The sequence below is a fragment of the Rhinolophus sinicus genome, chromosome 14 (genome assembly GCF_057876585.1).
Source record: "Rhinolophus sinicus isolate RSI-liver-muscle chromosome 14, RSI-T2T, whole genome shotgun sequence".
In the NCBI taxonomy this organism is placed as follows: Eukaryota; Metazoa; Chordata; class Mammalia; order Chiroptera; family Rhinolophidae; genus Rhinolophus; species Rhinolophus sinicus.
This window is the reverse complement of record NC_142514.1, coordinates 111,057,971-111,076,006: the sequence shown is the minus strand read 5'-3', so window position 1 is coordinate 111,076,006 and position 18,036 is coordinate 111,057,971. Positions and strand designations below refer to the sequence as shown.

The following is an 18,036-nucleotide window of genomic DNA, read 5'->3' as shown; positions in this document are numbered from 1 at the left end:
CACTTAGCTCTTACTTAAAACAAATACTATCTGGCAATTGTCCTTAAACTATGAATTAAATTGGCATTTATTATTATTATTTTAATGTATTTATTTGAACTTATTTTTACCCCCTTATGTTGTGCTTTCTATTTCTCCGTGGTGTCTGTGCTTTTTTATGTCTCACTTCTGACCTTATTTTTGATTATTTTTTTTCTTATTTAACTTTTCTTCCCTATACTTGTTAGGAATCTATACACCACTTATCTCCTTTTGCTGGTTTTCCTTGTCCACTGAAAATGTAAAATTAATCAGTGTCTGAACTTATTGAATAATACAAGGGTCTTATAATTATTTTTCTCTGATATCCCCCCACTGGGCTTACTTGCTGTGGTTATTCAGGATTTTATTTCTATCTTTAAAAAAACCTCACAATTTTAGCATTATGACTGTTTTATACAACCAAGTTTTTCAGATTTGTCTAAATCTTTACAGATTTTTTTCCTCACCATTTTTATTGTATCTCAAATCTTATTTTTTGAATTTTTTTTTTTCTTCCTGATGTTCATCATTTAAAAGGTCATTTTTTGAGAGTCTGCTAGTGGTAAGCTATCACAGTTTCTGGTTATCTAAAAATGTTTTTATTTTACCCTTGTAGATTTTTCCCCCCCAAAAGTCATATTTATTATTTTACATTAACATTATGGAAGTTAAAGAGAATAATCAAGCTGACGCATGGACTGGAAGGTGACTTAATAATTTCCTTTTATTTCCAAACTTCATCAAGCAGTCACTACATTTATGAGGTACATTAGCTGAATGCTTGTAGTCTAGATGAATTTTAAAATCTTCTATTTGTCCTGTTGAATATTCACAGTATTGACATAAATAAATCCCTTCAGATAAATGTGAATTTAAATGTTTGCAAGATTCTAGCATACTTGAAAAGCCTTTCCCTCAGTCATCACAAACATGAGGAAACATTTTAGTATGCTCAATATCAACATGCCTGTTAACATTTGTATGAAGTCTACTCTGAAAACCACATACTTAACATATAAAGAAGTTTTTACATTGGTCAAAGGTAATTTTGCTCAAGAGGCTGTACTGTTCCTGTTCTCCATTGTTATACTTGTCACTCTATTAATTTACATGCATGTTCATTTACCACATGGCTATGCAAGACTTCCGGGTCATTTGTCTCATGTTTACAGAACTGACACAAGTATTGTTCATCACAGCTGTATTCCTGGAAATGTAGGTAGAGTTCACTGCTTGAGGAGAACTGCACAACACACCACTCACAACAATAAAGGTGATCACTAAAATGGGTGTCTACAATGTGCTGGCTGAGGTTCTTAAAAATTACTGTCTTATAATCACAGTATTTACAAATGCAGGGATCCTCTTCTGCAGTTTGGCGTGTTCGATCAGAAGCATGTTGGTAGAGAAACTTTCCTGGCATACTCAACACACATTTGAATCAGTACACTCATGCTTCAGGATCATATGCTGCTTTAAATCTGAAAAATCTTTTGCTGTTGAATTCGCAAAGTTCACATTTATAGAGGCCACTGCTATTAGCTCTCAGTACAGGCCATTTCTGCTGGGCAGTCACATTCAAGGTTCGGCTCTCGTCAAGAATCTTGCAGTTTAGCCAGTGGCTCTTCATCAGTTTGGTCTTGGAGACTCTGAGAAGAATTGTTTTCTGTCTATATCATGATCTTCAGCAACTGCATGTACTTCTGCAGCTAATGGAACCTCTTCAGCAGTGTGAACTTCTGTAGGACTCTCCTCTTGATTTTGTTGATTGATTCAGGTGAGTCACATTCTTCATTACAAATTTCATCAGCATGTTTTTTGTAGACAAGGCAGTGTGGTCTAGAATTCTAAGTACGGCACTGGGAACCAGATAGTTCTGATTTTTGTTTCTGGCCTTGATTCCATCTGTAAATTTTGGCAAGTCATTTAATGTGTCTGTATCGGAATCATCATTTTGTTGTCAAAATATTTTAAGTCTGGTTGTCTCATAGAACAGACACTAGAACAATGATCAGAAAAAAATTCCATTGAATCCGTCTGCAATTCTGCTTATTTCAGAGGAATCTGAATAAGGAGAAGGGTGTAAAATCTTCCTTTTTGTTTTTTGAGGATACTCATTCATATCTTTTCAGTTTAGTATAATTCTTAAGAAGGGAGTGAGGAAAAATGAATTATAGGGAAGTTTTCACAGGTGGTAAAAATGCCAATCCCCAGGTACCCTCAGGGCCAGCCCAGGCATAGTTCTGAGGCAGCAGCATGTGGCCCCTCCAGTGGGCTCACCTGTTGCAGTCGGGGTCCTGGTCTTGCGCTCCCTATTTTACCCCTGTTCTTGAAAGACAGTCTTACTGGGTATGTACTAGAGTTGCAGTTATTTTCACTCAACAATTTGATCGTTACATTGTATTCTGGATTCTAATACTACTCTTGAAAAGTTTGATATCAGTCTAATTTTCATTTATTTAAAAATTATCCCTGGGTTATTCTGTGGCTGTTTTAAGATCTTTTTGTTTTTTCATGTTCAGCCATTTTATTTTGATATTCCTGACTTTGTTATTATGATTGTAATTCATTGGGATTCCTGAATGTGAATATTGGCATGTATCACTGTCGTGCAGGGAGGCCTGCGGGGTCTCTGCTCCCGCTCCCCATACAAGAACGCAGGATATGGTGAGGCCAAAAAGGAACACTCACGGAGCCATAGGTAGGGGAGTCATACCACTATATTCTCTATGGCGGCACTATACTCTCACTGGAGGCTGGATCCACACTGTCCGCAACCAGCCATCCTAACTGCAATCCGCGCTTGCCAGCCCAGCCACCATCTTCTTGCTAGCCCCCATTTTCTTCTCTCTCCTTCTCTTGCTGGCGTAGCCACAGCAGTTATATTAGTGGCCAATGGCTCACTGGTTACAGCTGACGGCCAACTAGCCACAGCTGATGGCCATGCAATCACAGTTGGCCATTTACTACCTGAGCCAGCACCTGTCTATGTGAGGCCGAGAGCCTGGAAACTACTTTCTGGGGCTCTGCCCCCACAATCACACATCCTGAAAATTTCTTAGTCATTCTCTCTTCAAATGTTAGATCTCTTCCATTGTCTACATCAGCTCGTTTCTGGAACATCAATAAGACCTATGGTAGCTTCCTTCACTTTATCCTATATGTCTTTATTTTTTCAGTTTTAAATTTCTTATTTATTTATTTTTTAAGTAATTTTTAATTTTTTTCAATTACAGTTGACATTGCAATATTACTTTCAGGTGTACCACGTAGTGATTAGACATCTATATAACTTAGGAAGTGATCACCCCAATAAATCTAGTACCTATATGAGCCATACATGGTTATTACAATATTATTGACTATATTTCCTATGCTATACTGTACAACTCCATGATTATTTTGTACTTACCGATTTGTACTTCTTAATACCATCCCTTTTGCAGCTACTCTCCCAACCCCCCTCCCATCTGGCAACCGTCAAAATGTTCTCTGTATCTATGAGTTTGTTTCTGTTTTGTTAGTTCATATTGTTTTTTAGATTCTAGATATAAATGAAATCACATGGCATTTGTCTTTCTCTGTTTGACTTATTTCACTTAGCGTAATACCCTCTAGGTCCATCCATGTTGTTGCAGATGGCAATATTTCATTCTTTTTTTTTTATATATCTTAGTGATATTCCATTATATATATCCATCTACTTCTTTATCCATTCATCTGTTGATAGACATTTAGGTTGCTTCTGTATCTTGGCTATTGTGAATAATGCTGCAACGACCACATGGATGAGCACATCCCCTCGAAGTAGTGTTTTGGATTTTTTTTTTTGCATAAATACCCAGAAGTGGGAATACTGGGTCCCTGTTTGTCTCTTGTTATGTAGCCTTTATTTTAAAGTCTATTTTGTCTGGTATAAGTATTGCTATCTCAGCATTTTTTTTTTTTCCATTTTCATAAAATATCTTTTCTATCCCTTTACTTTCAGTCTGTGTGTGTCTTTCAATTTGAAACGAGTCTCTTGTAGGCAGCATATGTAAGGGTTTTGTTTTCTTACCCATTCAGCCACTCTGTCTTTTGAATGGAGCATTTAATCTGTTTACATTTAAAGTAATTGTTCATAGATATGTAGTTATTGCCATTTTATTATTCATATTTTTGAACTTTTCTCCTCCTCCTCCTCCTTCTTCTTCTTCAAGAAGTCCCTTTAACAATTCTTGTAATGCTGGTTTGGTGGTGATGAACTCCCTTAACTTTTTCTTGTCTGGAAGCTCTTTATCTGTCCTTTGACTCTAAATGATAGCTTTGCTGGTAGACTGATCTTGGTTGTAGGTCCTTGCTTTTCATCACTTTGAATATTTTATGCCAATCCCTTCTGGCCCGCAGAGTTTCTGTAGAGAAATTAGCCAATAGTTTTATGGGAGCTCCCTTGTAAGTAACTAACTGCTTTTCTCTCTCTCTCTCTCTCTCTCTCTCTCTCTCTCTCTCTCTCTCTCTCTCTCTCTCTCTCTTAAAGATTTTATTGGGGAAGGGGAACAGGACTTTATTGGGGAACAGTGTGTACTTCCAGGACTTTATTCCAAGTGAAGTTGTTGTCCTTTCAAACTTAGTTGTGGAGGGTGCCATTCAGTTTCAAGTTGTTGTCCTTTCAGTCTTAGTTGTGGAGGGCGCAGCTCAGCTCCAGGTCCAGTTGCCATTGCTAGTTGCAGGGGGCGCAGCTCACCATCCCTTGCGGGAGTCCAACCGGCAACCTTGTGGTTGAGAGGACGCGCTCCAACCAACTAAGCCATCCAGGAGCTCAGCGGCAGCTCAGCTCAAGGTGCCCATGTTCAATCTTAGTTACAGGGGGCACTACCTACCATCCCTTGCGGGACTCAAGGAATTGAACTGGCAACGTTGTGGGGAATCGAACTGGCAGCCTTCGGAGTTAGGAGCATGGAGCTCTAACCACCTGAGCCACCGGGCCGGCCCCTAACTGCTTTTCTCTTGCTGCTTTTAAGATTTTCTCTTTGTCTTTAACCTTTGGCATTTTAATTATGATGTGTCTTGGTGTGGGCCTCTTTGGGTTCATCTTGTTTGGGACTTTCTGAGTTCCCTGGGCTAGTGTGTCTATTTACCTCACCAGGTTAGGGAAGTTTTTCATCATTGCTTCTTCAAATAGGTTTTCAATTCCTTGCCCTCTCTCTTCTCCTTGTACCCCTATGAGGCGATTGTTTGTCACTTGATATTGTTCCAGAGGCTCCTTAAACTATCCTCATTTTTTTAAATTCTTTTTTCTGTTTGCTCTTCTGTTTGTGTGTTTTCTGCTACCTTATCTTCCAAATCACTGATTCAATCCTCTGCTAATCTATTAATGCCCTCTAATGTATTCTTTATTTAAATTATTGTATTCTTCATTTCTGACTGGTTCTTTTTTATGTTTTCTGTCTCTATTTTTATGTTTCCTGTCTCTTTGTTGAAGTTCTCCCTGAGATCATTGAGCATCCTTATAACCAGTGTTTTGAACTCTGCATCTGGTAGATTGCTTGTCTCTATTTTATTTACTTTTCTGGATTTCTCTATTTTATTTACTTTTCTGGATTTCTCTATTTTATTTACTTTTCTGGAGCTTCATTCTATTCTTTCATTTGGGATATATTACATCTTTCTCTCCCCATTTTGGCTGCCTCCTTGTGTTCATTTCTGTGTATTAGGTAGAGCTGCTATGTCTTGCGATCTTGGTAGAGTGGTCTTATGTAGTAGGTGTCCTGTGGGGCCCAGTGGCATAGTCTCCCTAGTCACCTGAGCAGGTTGCTACAGGTGTGTCCCTTGTGTGGGTTGTGTGTGCCCTCTTGCTATAGTTGAGCCTTGGTGGCTGTTGACATGTCAGTGGGAGGGGTTGATCCTCAGGCTTATTGGTTATGAGGACTGGCAATGACTACAGTGAAGGAACTTTTGTGTAGAGACTGACCCTATGGAGCAGGATTTGCTTTAGCAGGGCTCTGGTGCCTGCTGAGTCTGTCATTTGGGTGTGTCATTTGTGGAGGTGGTTAGGTGGTGCTCTGGTGTGGTCTGAAGCTGGGCACTGGGTGTGTTGGTTCGGGGGCCAATATCAGCTGCTGCCTGTGCCCTGTCTGGGGCCACTTGTTGTGAGCTACAAAGTGATCTGCATATAGTTCCCACTTGTGCTGGTCTTGGAAGTACCTGGGAGAGACTAAGCTGTGAGCTGAGGCTGGCTTCCGCTAGTGCCAGGCTTGGGGCTGCTTAGCAAGAGGTATGGGGCACACTGAAGCCAGATACTGCTTGTTTGTGGTTTGTGAACCTTTGAGAGGTTTTAGCAAAGCGTGAGTGAAGACAGGCCATTTGTACAGAAATTGGCCTGGAAGGGCCCACAAGATGGGTGGGGTCTCAGGTAATCACCAGGGCGGGGCTAATGAATGGTGTTAACCATGTTGATGAAGACTCAGATATGTCCCCTGTTCTACACTTGCAGGCTGGGTGAGGGGAGGGCTTAACAAAGGAACAATGGCTTCTGCCAGCACTTCTGTCTGGCAGAAAGCTGCCTCTTCAGCCCTTGCCCTGACAATTAATTTCCTCTCCATATGTCCCCATTGCCTTTTGAACTGCTGCCCCCATGCTGAAGCTCAGAGCGAGTGAGTTCATCAGTGAGTAATCGATGCATGGGCCCTTTAAGAGGCACACATGAGACTCCAACAGCCCTTTGTTTCACTCAGCCACAATCTCTGATGATTTTCACACCCAGAAGTTATGGGACTTCTCTCCCTGGCACTGAATCCCTGGGTTGAGGGGCCTGGTGTGGGTCTGTGACCCCTCGCTCCTCCAGGGTGTACCTCTGCAGCTAAGATATCCCTCCCAATTTTTAACCAACACATGTGGGTGTAGAACCAGCCTTTTCAGAGTCTTCACCCCTCCTACCAGTCTCAATGTAGCTTCTTCTATATGTCCTTAGTTATAGGACTTCTGTTCAACTAGACTTCAGGTGATTCTTGGTGATGGTTCTTTAGTTGTAATTTTGATGTGGTCGTGGGAAGAGGTGAGCACAGCATTTACCTACTCTGTGATCCTGACCAGAAGCTCTTATTTTTTAGTTATTTTAGTCTCCTTATTATTTGTCCTTAATTATGGATCAGTTCTTTAATTCTGCTTTTCAATATGTTAATTATCTTTTTATTTGTCTCTAATTAGATTCAAAGTCTAATTTTAGACTTTAAGTATAATCTGTATCTATAACTCAGTTGTGAAATTTAACATTCAATACTTATATATTTTATTTCTAATGTTTTTGAGGGGTTTTATTTACAACTTGGCCATATTTGGTAGTCTCTTATTCTTATTTACTTTTTGATTCAATTAATTTTTTGTTGTTGTTAAACATAGAGTATTTTATATTCTGAATCAGATAATTCTAAATATCTGAAATCCTTGGCAGGGAGTGGGCTAAGCTTTTTTTTATTTTTTATTTTTTATCTTCTTCTGACTCTTGCTCATGGTATATTATTTCTTCATTTGCTTAACAATTTTTATTTTGAGCTGATTATGTTTTAAATATGGTCTATGAGAAGGCTTAGGGGTCCAGTTGGATGTTTCCACCAGAAAGAAATGACATTTGTGCCGGTCATATTCCTGAAAGTATTACCAACAAGGACACACTTAACTTTCTGAATTAGAGGTTTCTCTGACTGTTCCCATGAATGAACAGACGTCTGATTATGGATTGTAAATTCTTAAGGGTAGCTATCGTCAATGGTAATATTATCTTATTTTTTACTACCACAGCCATAGCAGAGGGAGATAGGTTTCTTCATAGGCTCAGTTTCCTGTAAGACAGTATTTTTCTAGCTTACTCTTTCATTAATGCAGAAGTCTAGATTCCTTTGGCAATCCAGTGAAGCCTATGCACCCTTCCTGGAATATTTTTGATTATATAAAACCCATAGGATTACAAATGATTACAATTACATTGAAGTATAGTTGCTATAGGCTGAATGTTTTTGTCCCTCACAAATTCCTATGTTGAAAACTAACGCCTGATGTGATGATGTTTGGAAGTGAGGCCTTTGGTGATTAGGTCATAAGGGTACAGCCTTCATGAATAGCATTAGTGCCCTCATTAATGAGACCTCAGAAAGCTCCCTTGCTTCCCTCTGTTATGTGAGGACACAGTGAGAATATGAACCAGGAAGCAGGTTCTCTCCAGACACTAGATCTGCTGACATCTTGATCATGGACTTTCCAGCCTCAAGAACAGTGAGACATAAATTTCTGTTGTTAGAAGGCACCCCAGCTAATTGGGCTGACAGAACATTTACCAAAGATTAAAAAACAAATGTGTAATATATTAATATATGTGCTTCTTTATGCATTAAATAATAATATCTAGTGATTTGTCTGGTAACTACTATAATAGCAAAACAGTCATAATAAACATAAAGATCATTTCAAGTTATCTGTTACACTCTAATGTGATATGAAATACCTATGGTTTTTTTTGGAAGCAAAGACAGTTATTGCTCAAACTACTGCTTAAATTTTATAACTAGAGGAAATTTTAATTAGGGATATATGAAAATAAAGGTGTGATTTTTTTTCTTTTTTTTATTAAAGTCTGGATTATTTCAATTCTTTCACAAATGAGAGCCCACAGATCCCAGATATAGAATTCCTATAAAGAACTAACCTCCCGTTTCCTTTTTGCTAATCTCAAAACTCTAGGCTCCTGGTCTTGGCCCTTTCCTCCCAGTTATCCTTGGCTTCTGCTTTATAGGTCATACTCTGATTTCAACCCCGTTTTCCTTGTTTCCCCCAACTCTATAAGGATTCTCCTACTTTCTTAGAGATCAACAATATGTTTCAAATTTGCTTTTGTTACTTCTGCAGGAGCTACTTGTATTATATCAGAAAGAGTCTTTTTTTATTATATAAACGTAGTATAGTTAGCCACAGTGCCAAAAGTAGAATTGTTGTAGATTTCTCCCCTTATTGTAAGATCTTAAAGGACAGAGGCTTTTTCTTTCTGTGGTTGTTGTTAAACCCATAGCAACAGACAAAAGTGTCTATGTGTAGTAGATACTCAGTAAATATTTGTTGAATGGAAATGATAGATAGATAGATAGATGGTTAACAAGAAATATAGCTATAGAGATACCTCTGACTTCTCACTTCCCAGGGCCAACTCTGTGAACTAGTCAAGGAATTTTATAGTTTCAAGATTATAAGATGCAATCCTTCTGTGAATACAGTGTGACCTATGTTCACAGTGAATATTCTATCTACAGATCTATATATAGAGATAATGAGTGAAGCATATACCAGGAATAGCTATATATAGATTTATCTAACTTCATAAAGCAAGAGAGATTGGAATAGATCTCTTACACAACTTTCAAAATATACAATTTTCTACATTTTTAATTGCACTAATAAAATCATTTTTAAGGAGAAATATTTTATAAGATTGTCTCTCAAATACTCAACTTTAAGTACCACACTTCTGTCTGAAGATATATTAGTTTTCATTTTTGTTTAATATCTTAACCTCAAGGGCAAAATCTGCCAGAATTCTCACTACTGCTGCTTTCTTCTAAGCTGCTGCCAAATGGGAGATGACTGACTATAAATCAAACTTTGGGACAATTTTAGTACAAACATAACAGTTTCCCCAACTGTCATTATTTCAAGCTACTATTAAGAACAAGCAAAAACACCCAGATGTGTTAGTGACATTTTCTGTTTGATAGATGAAAGTTGGGTCTTTGCTATGTTTGGTTCCCATTGTAATTAGTCTTTCCTTTATAAAACATCATTACCCCTGTTACTCCTCTGCCATTTGTTAAGAACAAATTACAGATTACTTTTAGCGTTTCATTCACTTTTTATCTACCAAAATGTGGTGCTGAATAAGAAAAGGACATTTTGTTCAAAATATGCAGTGTTCTAGAATGTCAAGTCTCTATAGACAGAAGAAAAATGGGAGTGCAAATGGAGAAACCACAGTAGAGCCATTTTGGATATATTATGCTCAAGCATACTGCGTTGGATACGCACATCCTCATCCATTTTAGAGGGGGAACAGTGAGTAGCTCACACGTCCCTTCAGCTAAAAGGTCAGAAAAGAGCCTGTTCCTCTTTGTTTATAGCCAAATACATAGTTCCCCCATTGTTGTGGGAGGTACTCAGGCAATATTCAGGATAAAAATATAAGATAAAAGGGGGAGCTGGAAACATTTCTCTGGATTAAGTTTTGGGAGATGAATAACCAATTTTTGGTAACTAGTTAATTTTTGCAAAGTGAGCAGGGTTAATGAGTGTTGGTTTTGAGTTGAATTGTGTCCCCTAGAGTCTTTAAAGATATAAGTAAGGTGAAGTCATACTGGATTAGGGTTGACCTTCATGCAATGACTGGTGTCCTTACAAGAAGAGGAAAATTTGGATGCAGAGAGAAAGTCATGTAAAGATGGAGGCAGCAATTGGAGTGATGCATCTATAAGCTAAGGACCATCAAGGATTGCCAGCAACTACCAGATGCTGGAAGACAGCAACAGATTCTTCTTAAGAACCTCCAAAAAAGGAAACAACCTGCTGACTAACACCTTGATTTCTGAATTCTAGGCTCCAGAATCATGAGAGAATAAATGTCTGTTGTTTTAAGTCACCCAGTTTGTGATACTTTGTTATAGCTGTCCTAGGAAACTGAAGAGTATTATTCACCAAAAAAGTGCTGTCTGGATTCCAATTTTTTAAAAAATTCTTGTTATTTATTAGTTTAATATGAGAGTATATGTATTAAATACTGAAATAAAAGAAATCTTGACCCTTTCCAAAGTCTGGGAAGTTTCTATATTTTTTTTAGATATAATTGACATATAACATTATATTAGTTTCAGCTATACAATATAATGATTCGATGAATTTATATATTGCAAAATGCAATGTTTATTTTATGTAGTTAAATTGTTTTTCCTTGTAATGAGGACTTTTAAGGTCTACTGTCTTTGTAGACAGTCTTTGTATATCTTTCAAATACATAATCCAGTATTATTAACTATTGTATCTCCATGACTTACTTATTTTATAACTGAAAGTTTGTACCTTTTGATCACCTTTACCCATTTGCTGACCCCCCACTGCCCACCTCAGGCAAATACCAGTCTTCTCTGTTTCTATGAGTTCTGTTTTCTTTCTTTTTTGTTCTTCTTTTTTTAAGAATCCACATATAAGTGAGATTATATAGTATTTGTCTTCCTCTTTCTGACGTATTTCACTTAGCATAATGTCCTTAAGTTTCATATTGTCACACATGCAGAATTTCAATGATTTTTGATAATTATTTTTATTATTTATTTGTTTGGTCTAAAACCCAGAAAGCCAACCTCAAGCCCCACAGGGCTTTTTGGGTTGTAACTATGTTTACTTTTTAAAATCTTTTTATTATCGTTATTATAAAAAATAAGTCCTTTTAAAAATAAAAACAATAGGCACTATTCTTATCTTGATAAATTGAAAACCAACCCTCCTCATTCCTGCTTGCTTTTGGTGTCCCTACTCCTCACTGTTAGTGGATTTCCCAAACTCCCCACATTTGTCTTATACAGAATCCCGCATATTGGAAAGGGTAATGTTATGAACAAGTAAGAATTAGAAAAGTAAATTTACATGGTTTCAAATGTTGCTAAATCCGTAAAAATAGTGGGTGCACACTGAGTTTCTGAGGAGAGGTGTTTTGGGTAACCCATGCTTTGGCCTGTGGGCTAAAGCTGTTCTCCAGCAGAACCCTGCGGAGGCTCCACCTCTCTGTCCCAGAATCCTCTGGTCTGCCTGCCCCACTAGACCCTAAGGGCCTGGGGGACAGGGTGCCATTCGCATTCCATCTTTGTATCCTTTTTCAGCATCCTTTCCAGCAAAAGATCAGGCTCTCAGCCTTGGAACAACAGAAACTCTGCCCTCATGGGCTCCATAGTGCAGTCTGGCACCTGTCTTTCAGAGCAACATCGACAAATGACAATGACTTTCTATTTGCGCCTGCATTTGTTACTGCTGCTTTTCACAAGAGGTGCTGGCATGCCATACTGGCACATATATACCACCATAAAAACAAAGCAAAGTCATTTACACAGATCAGGGGTTATCCTGAGGTAAGGCCCTGTGTCCAGGGAGGGAGGTGCAAGAGAGAGAGAGGAGTCAAAGTATTTACAGGTATGTTGAAGATACAGGAGATAGCCTCAAATTTCTGGTTATTTATGTTCTCCTACCCATGTCTCGCTCCAGCGGTGACTTTAGTTAGCTGTGAACGCCCTGGCTGTAAATTAGTGATGGTGCTGCTGTTGACCTTAGGGAGCAAATCTGAGCTACTTCATGTATTAGCTGATCTATCAGGCATTGCCGGCAGCTGCAAATTAATCTGGCTCCGTTTACCCTACCATACTCATTGGCTTGGACTTACTGGCTGTGGCTGTTCTGTGTTAATGCACTTTTGGGAGTGGGAGTGTCCTGACAATGATTATTCATTTTCATGAAGTGGCCTTCTCACAGGAGCCCATCCATCCCCGTGTCAGGGCAGCTTTGTCCACCAGCTGCAGCAGCCCTGCAGGCATCCTGCCAGCCCTGCACTGCTGAGAGTGCCTTTCTCTGCTTCTGCTGATTCCCCATCCTCTTCCCTACCATGTGTATTTCCATGATAAATCACCCAAGAACAATTTTCAATGCGTTTTGACAGGATGAAATTGTGTGATTCAGCTTGATCTCGTTAAGAGCCCCATAGCCAGATCCCTCCAAAGCACAAAGACAAGGAGAGCGTGCAAACAGTGGATGACTTGTCTTTCTAACTGAAAGAGAGAGAGAGAGACGCTGAAAAAACCTTAACTGACACTGTTGACTTTCTGCCTTTGACCTAAAGGAGAGAGGGATACTTACTGTACGCTTTCATTTGCAAAGCCCCTGTGAAGTGAAGTGTAAGTCAGTGAAGGCATTCCTGTAAAGGGCAAACACTAGGCTTCTGAAGATTTTCTTTCTCTTTCTTTCTTTCTTTCTTTCTTTCTTTCTTTCTTTCTTTCTTTCTTTCTTTCTTTCTTTCTTTCTTTCTTTCTTTCTTTCCTTCCTCCCTCCCTCCCTCCCTCCCTCCCTCCCTCCCTCCCTTCCTTCCTTCCTTCTTTCCTTCCCTCCTTCCTCTCTCCCCCTTTCCTCCCTCCCTCTCTCTCCTTCCCTACCTCCCTTCTTCCTTCTTTCTTTCATTCCACAAATAATGTGAGTGCTAAATGTAACAAGCACTGTACTAAATAATAAATAAGACAAAAATCCATGCCCTCAAATACCTCACAGTGTGGTGGGGAAGAGAGACATGCAGATAGATAATTATATACCACACAGTTCCTTGGCTGATTCAGGTGGAATGTCGTGGTATAAAAAAGCACTGGGTATTACAACGAGAAGGGACACCAAACTCCATCTGCAAGGATGGCGATAAGGATGAGATTCTTGGTGGAAGTGATGCTGAGACTTGTTTCATAGCATGAAGAGGAGTGACAAAGTGGATTTGGGGCGGTGGAGGTGGGCTGTCATAGCACATGAAGGGCAACCATGAGCAAGGCCTCCCTGTCAGTCCCTGTTGCCTTAATCTCAAGATTTGCTCATGGAATGTGACTCTCCTATTCCTTTTGTGTTTTCCTTTTTCAGATGTGTGTTAACTGACTATGTGTAGCTGTCTGCCCTGATTCCATGTGGATTTCATTGCACAGCTCAGGTTTTAGCAGCCTGCTGAAATAATCTTGACCATCTTCAGCCCATCCCTTGATTTTAGGTTCACCACTCTCCTCTTGACATTGACAGCTTGTGATAAGTTTTACGGAATATACAACCATTTTAAAGATCAGACACGTGTCCTGAGAAACAAGACGGCAGTGTCTTCTGTCCAGGTTGACAGGAAATTCAAGGATAGGTTTGTACCATCTCCATCTGTTTATTCCCAACTGCCGTATTCATGGGGGGGAGGGGCTCAGTATGTATTTGATGAGAGAATGAATAAATGGGCGACCCAACTAACAAGCATCCATGTATTTAGTGCTTTTATTATTCTCACTCTTTAAAAACAGAACAATAGTACCCATGCCATTTTTTAAAAAAATGAAAATTCAACTTTTCTGCACAGTAGAAGGAACCTGTAGAAAGGATTGGACGGAGCCTGCAGTTAGATGACCATTGTTGTGCATGACATGTAAGCTGTAGGCAGAAAGGAGCGGGCCCAACCAAAGTCATGGCAGGAACCTTGAGCACAGAGGCTGTGGCCTGGAAAATGAGAGTAGAAATGATGATAGAGATGGATTCATCTTTATCTTGCCCACAGTGACTCATATTTAGGACTCTCTGCCTTGGCTAAGAGAGGAAGGCACTTCTATTCCGCATATTAGAGAGGCGGGAATGCTTTTTCCAGGCAATTAGCTTAAAAAGAGTGCAGTTTCTTAGCTTCATGGAAATACCAGAAAAGATTATGAAGTCTCTAAAGATCAGAAAAAAGCCAGGGTGGTAAATGACATTTTATTCATTAGGACGGATACCCAAATATTCTGTGCCTCTAAGAATGCTTTGTCTTTTGTATGTTGGGATATGGCTTCTGGGGCACCATTAGGCATAATAACAGCAGCAAAACCAACTTACATTTGCATGACACTTCGCAGGGGAAATGTGCTTTTGTGTGTGGAATTAAAATTATACAAGGTACTACTTGTGGGGGAGGTTGGGGGAGGAGGTTTTCAAAGAAGATTGACTGTTTCCATCCTTTAGAAAATTTAGCAATCAGCGAAGTCAATGTCTCTGGCGTCCAATTCAGGCTCAGCTTAAACAGTTCACAGGGTAGGGCTTCCCATTAGGAGCCTGAGCTTTCCTGGCTCTCCCCACCACCTTGTGTTCCAGTTGTATTGTAAGGAGTGTCCTGAAACCCAAGTCCTTCCTGGGAAACCTGAGACTCCAGTGGACCCCACTCAGAGTGGCACGTGACTTATTGCAGTCTTGGCACCTGCCCCTGGTGGCTGTTTCTAGAAACCATGCTGAAGAGCAAAGCTTCTTAACCTCACTGGTTGCATGGCTGCTTCCTGCTTGTTCCCTCCGATCATAGCCTCAGATGCCTCTGTCACTGAGACCAGACATTATCACAGGCCCCTCCACTGGAATATGTTCTGCCTCTTTTTGTAGCCTTTGTCACTGTAGCCATCACTAATTTTGATGCCAACAATTCTACTTCAGTCTTCCTGTGGTGCCACTATAATCACCATGGCTACCATTTTATGCCTCTTTTGCCACCTGTGTAGGCAACGAAACAAGAACTGCTTCCTGTGAATAACTCCTCTTCTTTTGGGTTCATCCCATTCTTAGATCCTTAGGGCCAAGAAAACAGGAGCTCATAACATAGCTATCCCACTTGCTACTGGCTTTCACAGCTAACTGTTCTGGCAGAAGTGACAGCACCTTTCCTTCAACCAACCCATGTTTGATGGAGGAAACTTAGTTCAACCCAAGAAGATTTAAGGCAAATTGTAGGTATATACTCTTTCAATACAAGAATATATGATTAGAGTCTCACTTTCTGATCCTACCAGCTGAAGGGAATAATAATAGCTGCCTCCGAAGGGTTTGGCAAATAATACACATTTATTCTAATTCTTAAAATCACCCTATACAGATACTGTTCCTATGTCATAGATGAAGATACTGAGACTCAGAAAAGTAAAGTAACTTGCCCAAAGTCATACTGATGGTAAGGGCCAGAGTTAGATTTTATACTCAGATCTGTCTGGCCTCTAAGCCCATGCTCTTTCCACTCCATGAGGCTACCTCCTCCCCTTTCCTTCCACAGTCAGCTGAGACCAAGCCTTGGAAGTGGCTTCCAAAACATGACCAGGTTATCATGTCATTTTTTTGTGTATGTCTTTAATAATTTTTAATTAATGTTAATAAATATTCATTATCTTATTTGAGTCTCATAAAATCTCTGGAAAGTTGGTGAGGCAATGATTATTAAAATAGTAATCGTAAATTGAGGAAACTGGGGCTTAGAAAGATTAAATGATTTGCCCAAATTTATAAAACTAAGAGGTGATGGGAAATAGGCTTACTTCTAGGTTCTCTGGATCAAACTCCTATGCATTTTAAAGTAGCCTCATTTTAAATCTGATTACAAAAGTAACATAATTCTTATGAAAAAATTAAAAAACCCACAGGGAATCAAATAATCATACATAAATCTGACTTCCAAAGATTCCATGGCCTCCCATCTGTCTGTGTCAGCAGGACAGACAGTGTTTGCTGTTTACATATGGAGGTGATCCCTTTCTACCCTGGGACATGATTACGCCCAGCCATGGCATGACTGGGTTGGGTACAGCCCTGAGGAGGGTGAATATGAATTATCTTTCCTCTGTGTGACCCTCTCTAGACCCTTCACAGACTTGACCCTGCATCCTGATGTTTTTATCCACCTTCTCATTTGCCTCTGAAGACCAAGTTCTGTCTAGCACTTCCCAAGATTAGTGACCGCTGTGACACGTTCCAGCTTGGTGGTTAACCAAGACTTCCATGGTTTATGCTTACTTGAATATATCAAGAGTTGCCTTGGATAGAGACGATTAATGAAAAAACAACAACACAAAAAATCAAAGAAAACCCCTCCTTTAAAATTGTTCACCTCTCTTAAAGTGAATGATCAAGAATGTCTTCAAAAAGTTGTCTCACTAAGGAAAGAAGCATTGTTATGTTTAAAATAGGTTGTAAGGGGCTCACCAGAGAGTAAGTTCTCGATTATGATTAATTGATTGTTTTAGTGGAAGGCAGTGATCTCTATATGTCCTCAGCACAGATGTGAAGGAATCAGGGCTGGAGATCCATTCAGGGTCAGCGAGGCAATGGAGGAGGTGGGGGAGCAGTTTGAAGTGACAAAATGAGGATGGCCTGAGCAGGTTCCCTAGGATGGAAATCTGATTTCTGGTTTGTCCAGTTCATCGATTTCTCGGACACCATTTCTTCACTTGCTCCTGCTTGGCTCTTGGAATGTAGTAGAATATTTTGATCACTGCCTAGAAATCCTAGCTTACCAAATTCACACAAAGACTCTGGAACACATTGATCAAAAATGGAGATTTCTGAGATGCAGTATTTGATCGAAAACAAGTTTTATGTTCTTATAGCCCTTCTGCAGGCTTGGCTTCACCTCACTGAGGGGTAGTCTGATTTTATATCTGGGCACGTCTATCTGTGCTTCTCTCTCTGCCTTTTCTGTTGTCCACCCCCCTCCTTCACCCATGCTTCTCAGCCTCAGCCTAGGAAGTAGAGTAGCGCTCTTCAGACTTTACTGTGAAAGCTGATTGCCAAGGGATCATGTTAGAATGCAGATTCTGAGTCACTGGGCCTGGGTGTGGCTGAGAATCTCTGCTGGTGGTACCCCTGCTTCTGGCAGGACCCAGGCTCAGGGCTCCCAGCCTCTGTGAGATTAGAAGAGCCCTGGGGAAGCTGTAGGCGTGGCTGCAGACTAACCCAAATGTCTGGCTCTGAGGGCTAAGAGAACTGTTATTAAGCTGCTGTTTGCTCAGGGTGGCCCAGAGTTGTCAACATTAAGGAACAAAACAGCCATTTGCTCCACCCCCACTCCCATGGAGCTCTAATATGACTAGTCTCAGCCCAGAGCATTCTCTCCCTTGTGAACCCCACTGTGCTGATGGCGCTGCTGCAGTTATTGCTTCTGAGGTCTTAGCTTACCGAGCATTCCCGCAGCTGTGGGGAGGGGCAGATATTAGAAATGCTTTCCTCCCTGTTTTCTCTCCCTGGCCTGGTTTCCTGTAATGAGAGAATGGCTTTCCTCTCATTCAAGGGACACAAAGGAAATGTCTACGTGACAGTTCCAAAATGTGCCAGGAATGGAAAAAAAAAAAGGCGTCATCAATGATGCTCTGATCGTTAAGCTGCTCTTGATATTCAGGTTCAATATTGACTAACTTCACTGTTTTTCAACAGTTAGACAAACTGTTTTGAGTACTT

General features: G+C 40.0%; 1 pseudogene; it reads right to left on the bottom strand.

The window, feature by feature from the left end:
- Window positions 1-702: 702 nt before the first annotated feature.
- LOC109436367 (zinc finger protein 639 pseudogene) lies at window positions 703-2,143 on the bottom strand (annotated as a pseudogene).
- Between the last annotated feature and the right edge of the window lie 15,893 nt (window positions 2,144-18,036).